This window comes from Salmo trutta, chromosome 37 (genome assembly GCF_901001165.1).
Source record: "Salmo trutta chromosome 37, fSalTru1.1, whole genome shotgun sequence".
In the NCBI taxonomy this organism is placed as follows: domain Eukaryota; kingdom Metazoa; phylum Chordata; class Actinopteri; order Salmoniformes; family Salmonidae; genus Salmo; species Salmo trutta.
Window position 1 is genome coordinate 23,485,153 of NC_042993.1, and position 14,871 is coordinate 23,500,023.

The window sequence follows — 14,871 nt, forward strand, 5'->3', positions numbered from 1 at the left end:
ACTGAAATCAGATGTTATGAAGTAGGAGGGGAGAGGGGAATCATGCTATTGAAATCATAAGAGCATCATGTACGTATTATGATGGGTGAGTCAGACACATGTAAAATGTAGTCAAGTGTGATCAAACGTACATCCTTTAGGGTCTCTGCTATCCGGGATCCTTGGGACGTCCCTACACCATTGAAGTTGACATTTGAAATGATTAAGGTAAGAGTTAAGGTAAGGAACTGACCCATCATTTAGTGGGGTGCAGTGCCAGTATAAAAGAAATGGAGCCCACACACTCATAAGCTCTACCACGTACCTTTATTCACAAACATACCTTGACGGTGGAGCTTATGAGTGTACGGGCTCTATTTCTTTTATACATGTCAAACGTAACCACATATCCTCACTTGTTTAGTCATGTCCATATGTTACTATAACACTTCATGCTCAGTGTGGAGACAAGATGAGTGGGTTGAAGTTGCTTCTAAACACTGATATAGGGTCAGATCTTTTTTCATCCCTACAAGGTCCAGGTTATGATGAAGAGATTAGTAATCTGATTTTAGATCGGTTGTTAGAGCAACTTCTACCTTAAGTGGAGACAAATGAGCAGCGTGAATTGTGGGATGTTTTGCAGCAGCACCAGTATTATTTGTGTCCTATACGAACCCCTTAATGGTGTTCCGCAATAATCGACCACATTAAATATTTATTTATGATTATGCATTAAAAAGCCATCCGTAAAAGGGACTCAATAGGTCCATTTCATTCAATTTCTCACCCAGTCCCTTCTGATCCAAACCCGGGCTCTTTATTTAGTTTCCATGGCAACATTTTCCAAGTACCTGGCATTTGAGTTATAGACACATAACAAAGCCAGCGAACAGAAAAGACACATAGGATCCTATAAACTACATCCTACACACTCACCTCCAAACGCTAAGAAACAGAGGGAGAAAACATGCTCCAAATGTGGGGGAAATGAAAATCTATAGTCATGCTGATGTAATTTGTTTTTTTGTTCATGATATCTGGGGTATACGGTGTCTAGTACTATCATTACTGAAATGACAGACAAATGCAAAGCAGTAAAAAACATATTGCCTTAGACTGACTTAAATAGTATAGTAGTATATGAAATAGTACTAGGCATTACATAATGAAGGGAGGGTTAGAGGAACGTATAGAGGAGAAAGCAATAGGGTCCTCAGTCTTCTGTTACTGCATCTGATTTTAACCCATAGAACCATTTATATTGAGAACGTGTTCACGGATACAATAGGATGCACATGATGTGTGCGTTCATGTGCAATTGTGCATGCGTTTGTATACACCGCCAACAGCATTCATGATGCCAATGACGCACGTGCGCATGTGCCTGTGTGCATACGGTACAGTTTGCACTGTCATGCACATGCATGTGTGAACATGTCAGTTTGCATTGGCATGTGTTTGTGCATGTGAAATGGTGCACTCTTTTCCTTCTGAATGTAAATCTGATGTCAAGCCGAAAGCTGAAGATGAAACGTGTGGGTGGCAACAGCTTCCAGCTTATTCCCTCAGAGAGAGAGGATGGGGAGGGAGGGAGGGAGGGAGGGAGAGTGAGTGAGTGAGGGAGAGTGAGTGAGTGAGAGAGAGAGTGAGTGAGAGAGAGAGTGAGTGAGTGAGTGAGAGAGAGAGAGAGAGAGAGAGAGAGAGAGAGAGAGAGAGAGATGGATAGAGTGAGAACGAGTGGGAGGGACAGAGCAAGACAGGAGAGTAAAAGCAAGAAAGCAAGAGGTAGAAAGGTAGAGAGAGAGAGAGAGAGAGAGAGAGAGAGAGAGAGAGAGAGATGGAGTACAAGAGCCAGAGTGATGGAGGCTGGAGAGGGAGTGGGTGTGTATATAGTGCTGAAATGCTGTGGGCCTTTTTTGTATGTTTTCCATTGTTTTAATAGAATTCTGGTCTGCAGACCTGTTAGCTTTTGATCCAAGAACTGTAACTCCAAACGTAGGATCGTCTCTCCTGTGTGCAACATACACTATACTCCATTGCAGTTCTATGTTGATCTTTCTTGACATATTTCAACACACTTAGGTCACGTCTCCACATGTATGACCATGCCTTAGAGGATGTCTGAGCCATAGACATAGAATCTATAGAACCGATATCCTCATTCAAGTCAACGTTCCGTTATGGGTAATACTGGGTGTACCAATGAGTAAGCTATACTGTCAAACTGACTTGGCCTTACCCGTTCTAATTCTTTATTTCTATGGTATGCGCACTTAGGAGTAATTTCTGAGTTTTAATTGATGAATGATTTAACAGATAAACAAACAACGTCTAGCTTTTAGGCTTGCCACTTAGCAGGCAGCGGCAGCTTACTTAGTGTAATTTGATGCATGTCAGAAAGGATACGTTGTCATGGCAATAAAATATTCCTATTTTTCAACTAGATATCCAGAATGAGCATGTTCTACTCTTGGCCTAGCCATTCAGGGCCAATAATTAAGAGGGAGATAGCCTTGTAAGATTTAAAGTTATAGTTCACCCTAAAATCTAAGTTTGCTAGATGTTTTCAGACCTCAAAGTGGTTTGATTTGAGTTTAGGGTGAACTATCACCTTAAACTTGCACAACTCAAGTGTTTAATCTTATATTGGTGCAAGATGTTACAATCGTCTTATTATTTGGGAAAGTATAAAAGCGGACTGTAATGCATGAACAGTGGACCATGACAACATGCTTTCATGTGTGCATGCCACAACAAAACGAGATGCCTATTCAATCCAATAGCCTGTTCCTACTGTATAGAACCTGAATAGAATCTGGTGAATGCAATATACTTGGCCATGACCAAGATGGGACAGGAAACATCGGATGATGACTTTGGTTCCTACCTAAGAAATAAGACGGCGTTGGTTCCTACCTAAAAAAGATGAGAGGTGTTGTGCTTTGATCCCAGACCTCTAAAGTATCTTCAGACGTCCAAAGTCTACTCAGCCCACAATCAAAAAATGGAGGCAATTCGAAGTAAATTTTAGATATCCAACTTTTTCTTGAGCTACCATAGTTTTCCACAGGTTTTAGTGTCTGTTTGATATTGTTGTCGTTGTCACATTCCTTTGGGCCCAAACGTGTTGTAAATCAATGCTCCTCCACTATGCCTTGACATTAGTGTCTATAAATAATTAAATACATTGGTGTCAGTGAGCATCTGCTGACACTGGACGTGATTGTGAATGTGTGTCATGGCATTTGCCTGATAGCCTAAGTGCATTCGTCTGGGTTGCTGTCAAGCAGGTGAGTGCCTCACCCATTGAGTTCAGCATCTGCAGGTTTGAGACTATGAGTTGGCCATACAGATATATTGCTCAGGCAGTGCTCGAGGTCAATTCTCAAGCAAAGAATCCGATTTAAATAACACCAGCAAGCAAAGACGGTAGAATATATTCTAATCAAAACTAATATACAGCCAAATAACGAAAAGAGCCAAATAACTATCAACAACTTTGTCCACACATAAATATTCAACACATAAATACACATATAAATGACTAGATTACCAGACTTTACTCTCCAAGCATCTTGAAATAGGAATCTCTAGATCAACTTAACGTTTCACTCATGAAAAAAAATCTATTCTAACTCAGTGATATAAATATGAGAGATTTTTATTAGTGCAATTTAGGAGGGGGGAAATGAATAGCCTTACTCTTGGCATTTGTGTATAGGTCAAGGAAGTGAGGCAGTAGTCTTCTCAGAAGGTGCAGTGTCTAAACTTCAAGCTGTATACTTTTGAAAAGTGCTCATAAATATATTTATCATGACCTTAAAGTGCCACATGTAAGCTCACAGAGAATAAAGGATGATTCTTTTCCCCACACATAAATAAACACCAACGTATTAGCTATCCTAGGCTATACTTGATTGAATTTGTAGACGTCTCTTACAGTAGTATATCCACACGGAAAAAATATGAAGAATTAGAAATAGGCTATGTCTCCAAAATCAGCGACTGTTATAATTCCTCACGGATGTATGGTTCATTCTTCCACCACCTCCCCCCAGCCAAGCTCTCCAGCACCGGCAGCGGCTGTTCCGCGGCAGGCAGTCGCCCTGAGAGCTCCTCTTCCCCGGCCTCTCCCTGTCCCCTCGCACCGTTGCCCTCGCCCCCAATCCCGCGGCCGTTTCCTCGGTAACCTACAGAATATCTACTGAGGCGAATTTCTCTCATGTTTTGGTTGTAATTGAGCAATGGTTTTTAAGGGTTGTATGCCTTCTATCCCCAAAATGATGTTGTCCAGGTGTGGATGATATATTTTCTACAAGACCTCAATTTCGATTTTGGAAAAATAAAATAATGATTAAAATAAATAATAATAATAATAATAATACACTTTTTCGTTAATTCAATGTTTTGTAGTTTTTGTTGTTTACAATAAGCATATCAACCCATGACATCTGCAGCTGTGTATGTGTGTGTGTGTGTGTGTGTGTGTGTGTGTGTGTGTGTGTGTGTGTGTGTGTGTGTGTGTGTGGGGCGGCGCGGGGGGGCGAAGTCCGACTGTCCTGTGTGCCAATTATTGGATATAGGCTAGTGCGCGTTCGGATGCGCTCCGACAAGTCCTAATCTTATGCAGGGGGAAAGATATTCGAAGTCCTCTTTCCGTTGATGGACCGATGCTTTCTTAGTTCCCAAATCGGCGGAGAATATTGAACCAGCAGCAGAGCAGATGCTGTGCCAGCGCCTGGTCAGGCTACTCTTGCAAGTTCAGGAAGGACGAATCATTGGTGACCATCAAAACGCAAACGTCATAATAAAAAAATAACAGCGAAACAGCAACACATCAACGAAAGTGAACAGTGCCCTACAGCATGGAATAACCGGGTGAATATTTCCAAATTAGCATCCCTTATCCAGTTGCTAGAAATGATAGTCCATCCTCAAGTAATCCGCCTCTCCCTGATGGAAGTCCTATCCAATCTATGTCGAACGAGATTGTGTCACACAGGTGTATATGGTTGGAGCAGCACTTAAGCCTTGCCTTGCTTTGCCTTCACATCTCCCTCTCTCTTGCTCTATCTCAGTTTTGTTAAAGGGATAGGACAGTTTTGAAAGGGTGTGGGAGTCGAGTAATGGAGTGATTTTAAGTACAGTACTAGTATGAGGTGCCCAGAATGCTCTCTCTCTCTCTCTCCACCCCCTTTCTCACTCTCTTCCTGCCCCCTCTCACTCACACACACACATCTGGGAGAATGAGAGGTTCACTAGGGGCAAGTGTGTGGGAGGCATGAGCGTAACAATATGACTATGACACCGAAAGCTGCAACCTGCTCATGCATACAGAAAAACACACACAGAGACACAAGACAAATCTGGGGTAGGTGTAATGGTTTCAATGCACAAAACTGGACATATCATGGAAAGAAAGCCAATGATAACTGAATGCATCATAAGTACCCAAACACAAATGTAATGGTGACAAAACGCTATACCTATCTTCACGTAGACCTACATCAAAGCACAATTTGCGGAATTCTTTTATCACCAACAGCTAAAAAGCCAACCATTTCTTAATTTCAGTCACTTAAGACATCGCCAGTGACGGCACTTTATAGTATATTTAAAGCAATCGGTATTTCCAAAGGGGTAAAGGGTGACTTAGATCTGTTTCCATGACAACTGTAAGCTTGGGCCAACTTTTTAACCCATCGCATTACAGATAGTAAGTTACTGAGCTATTAGAATTACAGGGATTGGTTAATTTAAGTATTGCAGAAAACAATTTACTACACCCCCTCCCACACACACACACAGATTTTCTCTCCTTCACTCCCCCTCCGCCTCTCTCTTACTCTCTCTCCCTTGCATTCTCTCTAACTGTCTGTGTGTCTGCTCTATAATTATTTCCATGGTTACCATTAGTGATGTGATCCTAAGGCGGATGTACTACTGTAGTAATCTTTCCGTCTCTCTCACCACTGTCATTTACTCTTTTCACATCCCTTGCTTACTCCATGCAATACAAATGTCCAACCTGTTCCCATAGTTCTCTCCCCATCACTCTCCATCAGATAGGATAGAGGGAAGAGGAATGATATGAAACAAGGACACACTTGAAGCGTGCACAGTGCCACCTGGCTAGGTGGAGTGCCAAGGCTGAAGAGTAAACTGGGATGTTGGCAGTGGTGGACACAGGCACAGGAACTTGGGAAACTGGGAACGCATTGGAGCCACAGACACAGTTTACAGTACAGTACAGTACACACACACACACACGCACGCACGCACAGGCACAGTGCAAGCAGGCATATAAACACACACACAATTACAGTGCAGTATACACAACACAAGCCCACGCATTCTCTTGCATGTGAAGACATTTGCATGGATGTTCGCACACCTTCTGTACATACCCTACGGCCTCACACCCATAACACATACATCGCCTTGACTCATTTACCACATCCCATTCACTCACCATATGGTGTGAATACTGTATCTCCCCATCTCCCATCCATTCTTACTCTATAACTTACTGATAGACCAAGTATATGAGCTCCTTTCTAGCATCACAGAGCGCGGTGGAGCCTTTAGGTGACAGTCAGTCAGAGTGGGAGTGTTGGCCTGACAACACCGGTATTCTGTCTCTGGAAAACCACGTGCCTCCGGAGCTGCAGCACACGGCTGTGTGCAAATATTCAATTAAGATCCTGGCTAGTGCAGCTGGAGAGCCTGGTAACGACACTCTACGTGTGAGAACAGAGCCAGAGAGCCGAGAGAGATATAATAGATATACAATACATACCTATAGGGGCATTGATATAAAGGTGTTAGAGACAGGCAGAGAGAGGGGGGAGATAAACAGAGAGATGGAGACAGACAGACAGACAGACAGACAGACAGACAGACAGACAGAGACAGAGACAGAGACAGACAGACAGACAGACAGACAGACAGACAGACAGACAGACAGACAGACAGACAGACAGACAGACAGACAGACAGACAGACAGACAGACAGACAGACAGACAGACAGACAGACAGACAGACAGACAGACAGACAGAGGGGGAGAGAGAGAAACAGAGAGATAGAGAAACAGACAGAGGGAGAGACAGACTGAGAGAGAGAGCGAGACAGACAGAGAGCGAGAGAGAGGGGAGAGGGAGAGATAAACAGAGATGGAGAGATAGAGAGAGAGACATACCGTAGACAGAGAGAGAGAGAGAGAGAGAGAGGGGCTAGAGCAAGCTCTAATACAATTTGTACTACATGAAGGAAAGTTGGCCATCATAATGACATATAATATCCATTATAGTGTTAGAATTTCAAAAATCTATTTCATAGCTCCATAGAGTTATGATTTCAAGAAGACCACACCGCACTGTCCTTATATTTCTCAGCAACACTCTCCAGTCAATAGCTATTTTTGCCTCTTTTGTGTAAGCGGATGTACTGGCATTAATGCTCTTGTATATGACGTGAGGACCAAGGTTGTTTTACCTTTGCTTGGTCGCTTTCTTCAACTCCTAACTCCCTCCATTTCAACTCCCTCCATTTAATTATGTACAGTACAGCAGTAACAAGTGCTGATTCTTGGCTATTGACGAATCACAAACTAATTTGTAGCAACTGGCATGCACCTATTTCAGATGCACAAAGAGCAAAAGCATACATTTATATGCAAAAGGAGAGAGTCATGGTTTATGAAAGCCATAAGGGAGAGAAATGATTGACATCTTGTGTTAGAGATATGGTCCTTTGGATTGGTTTAGCATTAGCTGTTGGGGTTGCCGGTACATACAGTACTAGACTGAGTCGCGGGGGGGTGTCGGAACATACTAGTCTGAGTCGCGGGGGGTGTCGGAACATACTAGACTGAGTCGCGGGGGGTGTCGGAACATACTAGACTGAGGCGCGGGGGGGTGTCGGAACATACTAGAGTGAGTCGCGGGGGGGTGTCGGAACATACTAGACTGAGTCGCGGGGGGATGTCGGAACATACTAGACTGAGTCGCGGGGGGTGTCAGAACATACTAGACTGCATCGCGGGGGGGTGTCAGAACATACTAGACTGAGTCGCGGGGGGGTGTCGGAACATACTAGACTGAGTCGCGGGGGATGTCGGAACATACTAGACTGAGGCGCGGGGGGGTCGGAACATACTAGACTGAGTTGCGGGGGGGTGTCGGAACATACTAGACTGAGTCGCGGGGGGGTGTCGGAACATACTAGACTGAGTCGCGGGGGATGTCGGAACATACTAGACTGAGTTGCCGGGGGGTGTCGGAACATACTAGACTGAGTCGCGGGGGGGTGTCAGAACATACTAGTCTGAGTTGTGGGGGGGTGTCGGAACATACTAGTCTGAGTTGCGGGGGGGATGTCGGAACCTACTCGACTGAGTTGCGGGGGGGATGTCGGAACATACTAGACTGAGTCGCGGGGGGATGTCGGAACATACTAGTCTGAGTTGTGGGGGGTGTCGGAACATACTAGACTGAGTTGCGGGGGGGATGTCGGAACATACTAGACTGAGTTGCGGGGGGGATGTCGGCACATACTAGACTGAGTCGCGGGGGGGTGTCAGAACATACTAGTCTGAGTTGTGGGGGGGTGTTGGAACATACTAGTCTGAGTTGCGGGGGGGTGTCGGAACATACTAGTCTGAGTCACGGGGGGATGTCGGAACATACTAGACTGAGTCGCGGGGGGGTGTCGGAACATACTAGTCTGAGTCGCGGGGGGATGTCGGAACATACTAGACTTAGTCGCGGGGGGGGTGTCGGAACATACTAGACTGAGTCGCGGGGGGGTGTCGGAACATACTAGTCTGAGTTGCGGGGGGGATGTCGGAACATACTAGACTGAGTCGCGGGGGGATGTCGGAACATACTAGTCTGAGTTGTGGGGGGGTGTCGGAACATACTAGACTGAGTTGCGGGGGGGATGTCGGAACATACTAGACTGAGTTGCGGGGGGGATGTCGGAACATACTAGACTGAGTCGCGGGGGGGGTGTCAGAACATACTAGTCTGAGTTGTGGGGGGGTGTCGGAACATACTAGACTGAGTCGCGGGAGGATGTCGGAACATACTAGTCTGAGTTGCGGGGGGGATGTCGGAACATACTAGACTGAGTTGCAGGGGGGATGTTGGAACATACTAGTCTGAGTCGCGGGGGGATGTCGGAACATACTAGACTGAGTCGTGGGGGGGGTGTCGGAACATACTAGACTGAGTCGCGGGGGGGGTGTCGGAACATACTAGACTGAGTTGCGGGGGGTGTCGGAACATACTAGACTGAGTCGCGGGGGGGGTGTCGGAACATACTAGACTGAGTTGCGGGGGGGTGTCGGAACATACTAGTCTGAGTCGCGGGGGGATGTCGGAACATACTAGACTGAGTCGCGGGGGGGGTGTCGGAACATACTAGACTGAGTCGCGGGGGGGTGTCGGAACATACTAGACTGAGTTGCGGGGGGGATGTCGGAACATACTAGACTGAGTCGCGGGGGGGTGTCGGAATATACTAGATTGAGTCGCGGGGGGGTGTCGGAACATACTAGTCTGAGTTGCGGGGGATGTCGGAACATACTAGTCTGAGTTGCGGGGGGGTGTCGGAACATACTAGTCTGAGTCGCGGGGGTTGCTGTGTAGTAACAACTGAATGATGGCATTTATTTCTCATAAGAATATGCTGCTCTACTAAAGCTCTGGAACACATTTCATGTCAAGAGAAGGTGTTGATGTTATGTGTGTGTGTGTGTGTGTGTGTGTGTGTGTGTGTCAGGGGCGTAGGCACGGGTGGGCCTGGTTGGTGATTTCAATAAAATCCTTAAGCTTACAGATGAATCCCCAACTGGGATGTTAGCTACCAGTTCCCGAAACAGAAAACTGCCACCAAGGATTGGCGACTCGTATGTTACATCTACAGTGGGGAATGTAGCCCCTGCTAGGAGCAACTTGGATTTACAGGCATAATGGAACGAGATATTGGACAGACAACTATGGAACTCAACAGTCATTTTCAGAACGATGCATATGGGATAATGAAGAAGGCCGCAACTGCCTGCCTGCCCCGATCGGTCTCATTTGGTCAAACGGCAGTGCTACAGCCACCCAGTGCCCATTATGACATTTCTGTGGAGGATGCAGAGATAACTACTCTTTTGGTACAGCAGCTTAAACGAAAGGTACAATCAGGCTGGCTATTTTTTTTTATATATATTTGGAGTAACCTATTCGCCAATAATGCGATAGGTGCACTTGATTCATCTGCCCTGCATGCCGGGTAAGCGAAGTGTGCCCATTTTTAACAATTTTATTTGTCTGAAGATACAAACTCTGCCTATGCAGAGGGCCAAGAGAGCTAAATCAGGTGCACCTGTAGGTATTCCGCTGGTCAATTGGATAACTTAGATCAGGGGTTTTCACATTTTTGGGGGCCGGGGACACCTTTTGTGATAGCAAATTCATCAGGGAACCCTTCATAATCAGAACACCACTCCAGTGAGATAAGAATAGCATACCAGAAGTTTTACTATGACTTCGGCAGTGCATGGCTGGATGAACCAAGTCTCGGGCCCTGGGAAGCAACGTTTTAAAGGCCTCTTGTCATCGGAGGGAACATCTTGCAGTTTTCAAGCTAATTTCCTGCAGTTCTACACATTTTGTCATGTGGCAGAGATTTTTGTTGTTTTTGCAGCTTTAAAGCTAATATCCTACAATTCTACACATTTTTTCATGAGGCAGAGAGAAAATGGTGCAGTTTTAAAGCTTAAATTACAGTACATTTATGTTGTTGTTTTTTATTGTGGGGGAGAATACAATTAATGGAGAATAGGCTTATTGTGGATACTAATATCCCTGTAAGCCTACAGTACCAGGCCCATGTTGCCCAGGGTTAAGAACAGAGTACTGCGGATACTAATATCCCTGTAAGCCTACAGTACCAGGCCCATGTTGCCCAGGGTTAAGAACAGAGTACTGCGGATACTAATATCCCTGTAAGCCTACAGTACCAGGCCCATGTTGCCCAGGGTTAAGAACAGAGTACTGTGGATACTAATATCCCTGTAAGCCTACAGTACCAGGCCCATGTTGCCCAGGGTTAAGAACAGAGTACTGTGGATACCAATATCCCTGTAAGCCTACAGTACCAGGTCCATGTTGCCCAGGGTTAAGAACAGACATTGTAGATTCATAATATTACATTGTATATTATTTTTGAGAACCCCTGGCTTAGATCACCATGTCTACAGCAGCTTTGACGAGCCCACAATTTAAATTGATAATGACTGTAGAGTAGGCTACTGTAAGATTTCAAAAGCATGCCTAGAGAGAGATTATCAAAGAATACAGCAAAGGGGTGCGTTTGTTATGAGTGTTTATTTATTTATCTATTATTCAGCACTGCAACGCTGTTTTTATTCAACACTTTCAGAAATCATGAAATACACTTCTCCACTTCGACTCGCACTCTCTCCCTCCGCTGAGACTGACCATCAGTCCAGTGAAATAGTTATTTCAATTTATGCTCGAATGTGCCTGGCAAGTAGTAGGCTACAACAACTGACCTATTACCAGTGCTAAAATAACCTAGCTCAGTGGCGATTTTAGCATGTAAATCTTGTTGGGGCAAACACATTTTTATTTTTTTAATGCATGCCAGCTAAGTCACTACATAACACAACACTAAACAATACATTAATTGCACTATAACGGTGACAAACGGTGCCCACAAACTGTTAGGGCCTACATAAAGCTGTCCCAACAGCGGAGCTTTCTTTTCACCACCATGGGGTGATTTACCACCACTACACCTGGCTATCAGCAGAGCCTTGTCGGGCAGCAAAACAATTCATTCAACCTCATTTACTGCATTTAAAAAAAAACATAGCTCGGATATGGCTGACTTGCTTAAACAATGTGGTTTCTACTGACAATTGAGATGTACAAACCATAGCATAAGGGAACGATGTGCGGATAAGAGGCAATCCATAATTTTGATTAAGACATTAACGAGCCAGCTAAGACGGACATTGTCAATATAACTGTATATCAGAACTTTTGAAATGTACAGCAACAGAATTCAGAACATGGGCCATTCTTACAGTATTCTCCCTGTACACCATGTCAGAACCATAGGATAAATACAGGGGGGATACTGAATAAGCAGACAATGAAAGCTCTTACAATATTCGATGATGACATTTCTCTAAAACAGGCATGACATCAGTGACCTTCAGGTCGGCGCTCTAGAAAGAGGCCCGAGTTCCCGACTTGAAATTCCGTATTGGATAACCATTCAAAACGTTCAATTTCAAGTTGTTTTGAACACGGCAGAAGTCATGCTGGGTTGACAGCATGGCCAGTGTATTCAACCTTTTTGGGCCCATGGTGTTGTGTGTGAATGTTTATCCTTTTAAGCTTGGAAAAGAGACCCTTAAACCCAGACTTGGACCACACACCCTCTCCACCGAATAGCAGGCAGGGGAAGCAAAATAGTGATTGCTTTGCAATGCTTGCAGTCAGCCACTGATTCCTTCCAAACCACTCATTGTTGAATTTGTGATTTCCAACTTGTTGTGTAATGTTTATGTCCAATGGCCAATGAGCACCGATACGTTTTATCTATAATTTCTCTTCATATGAGACAAGGATTGAAAGGATTGATGTCATTTTATCTGTGGCTAATGACCTTGAGCCTTCTTGGATGGGCACTTCTAATGTAAATCTATGGCCGCACCCAAGGGGGTTTGAATTTTCTAGCTCTCCCTGTATATTTTGAGATGACATAGTGTCCCCATGAGTGACAGAACACTGAGCCAATCACGGCGCAACTAGAGAAGATTACCAACCCCTGAACTCTGTATTTTCCACTGGCTGTCCCTCCACAGAAAGCACTGAGCAGGCTGAAACACCTGCATTTTGGAGCTGCCTTACTCAAGAATGCAAAAAAGAGACATTTATATGCGGCTTTATCCACTCAATTTGTTTTTACATTGTATGCAAACTGATATGTGACACGTATTAATGCCAAGATAACATGCAAAACATATATTTTTTTAACTAAACAGGTGGGGCTCAAAACAGACTCTGCCCCCACCTGCCCTGAATGACGGGTCGCCACTGACTTAGCTTGAGACTCGAGTTTTGAAATATAAAGGCCTACATGGAGAAAATCAGACTTCTCTTACTATATATGAAAATAGCCAAATGCATGAAATAATCATTTTTAGGAGGTTCATTTCATTGGAAATATAACTTTGCCCTGTACTTATTTTCCCATTCACTGTTAGGCTATAGATAATTTCATTTACATCACACAAAAGGCTACATTATATGCGTACTTGATCTCCCGTGCCCAGCAGAGAATTGCACTCGGCTTGCATTTTGACTCAGAAAGTGATCTCACCAAAGAAAAGGTGGGTGACCACCGTTCTAGTCTATATCCCAGCAAACAGGAGATGACCTGAGGACATTCGGTGACATTCCTATTAGGTCCCTAAAGGGTCTCAGCGCAATGTTATCCTATTGACCTTCTTAGAATGTTGCGTGATGGTCCCAAGGGAACGTTCTTTTGGGTACTTTGGTCTAGTTCCCAGGACGTCACTCAGGACCTTTCTCAGACGTGCTCATGACTTTCATTTTACTAGTCCTTAGGACGTTGTGCAATGGCCCCAAGGTAACGTTCTCTGGGGGACCTTTTTATAGCTCCAGATTTGACCCCTGAAGGTTCCCCTGAACGTTCTTAGTACATTGTTTCAGGTCCCCTGGAGGATTTGTGTAGTTCCTGGTGTCCCCAAAGACATTTATAAGACGTTCTTGGGACGTTGTGTCATGGTCCCCTGGAGGTCTTAAGGAACATTATGAATTTAAGAAAATGCATAAAAAAACAGAATGGCATCTTTTGAGTTGAAATATAAGTGCTTTGAGTGTTGACAGTAATCACAGTAATTCTGCCAAAAAGTTGTATTTTGAAAACAGCTCAATGGGTCATTTTTAAGAGTTGTTTGGCGAGGATAGGTCATTTGGAAACGGCAGAATCTGCTCTTTCTGATACTATATAGACATCAACACGCAATGACGGACTGGCCATCTGGAGCATTGTCAAGCGGAATTTTCCGCTTGACAATTGGGGCCGATGCAACGCAAAATATAAATAACCCCAGCCCCCGCTTAAATAAAAATAACCAAGTACTGTGTGTCTGACTGGCCCAGGCGAGTGGGCTGCCGGCCCACTGACACTGCGGTTGGGTATTACATCTGTCAGCCTCGCTCTCCCAGCCAATTACTTTTGGTCCAGTCCTGGGCCCCTTTCCCATCTCTGTTAAGTGGTGACATTTGGATAAATAGTGCAGTGGAGCAAGATGGACAAACAAAAAGAGAAAAAAATGTAAAGTTGGTGCTGAAAAGCGGAGAGAGAAGAGGTTGAAGTCCCTTGAGGCTGATGCAGTCAAATGTTTTAAAATAACAAATTATTAATTTGGCGCCATTACCAGTCAATCATCTCAGCCTAGTGAGCCTAGTGAGCCTGAAGGCACTGGCAGCAGAGAGGAGAGAGAGCAGCGAATTGAGCCCAGCGATACCCATTCAACTGTTAGTCAAGGTTTTGTAGCTGAAGCGGTAAGGCAGAAGACAATAGGGATAAGATAAGCAATGTTTGGGTTTGGCTAGCTGGCTATTTAGCTATATCAGGTGCCTTTTGTTGAAACAAGCGCTCGGCAATGTCACTTTTCGTGAACCGACCAATCACAGCCTGGATGGGGCGGGACAGTAAAAAAAGGTTGACGCGCTACAGCAAACTTTCAAAATGTTGAACTCATTGTTATGCATGAATGGTTATGATTATTGACATTAGTGCCTAGCATTAACAAATTAGAGACTAACCA

The 14,871-nt window shown here is 44.5% G+C and overlaps 1 protein-coding gene across 16 annotated transcripts in view; it reads right to left on the reverse strand.

Annotated features, from left to right (window-relative positions):
• The window catches only part of LOC115176904 (ras/Rap GTPase-activating protein SynGAP), a 114,774-nt gene that overhangs the window by 58,953 nt on the left and 40,950 nt on the right, over window positions 1-14,871 (reverse strand). The window contains exon 1 of one of the 16 annotated variants that reach the window (XM_029737283.1): window positions 2,899-2,919. The exons of the other annotated variants lie outside the window; for them this stretch is intronic. The gene's annotated coding sequence lies outside the window, so the exon portion shown is untranslated. Of the gene's footprint in view, window positions 1-2,898; window positions 2,920-14,871 lie in introns of those variants that run through there. 16 annotated transcript variants of the gene reach the window in all.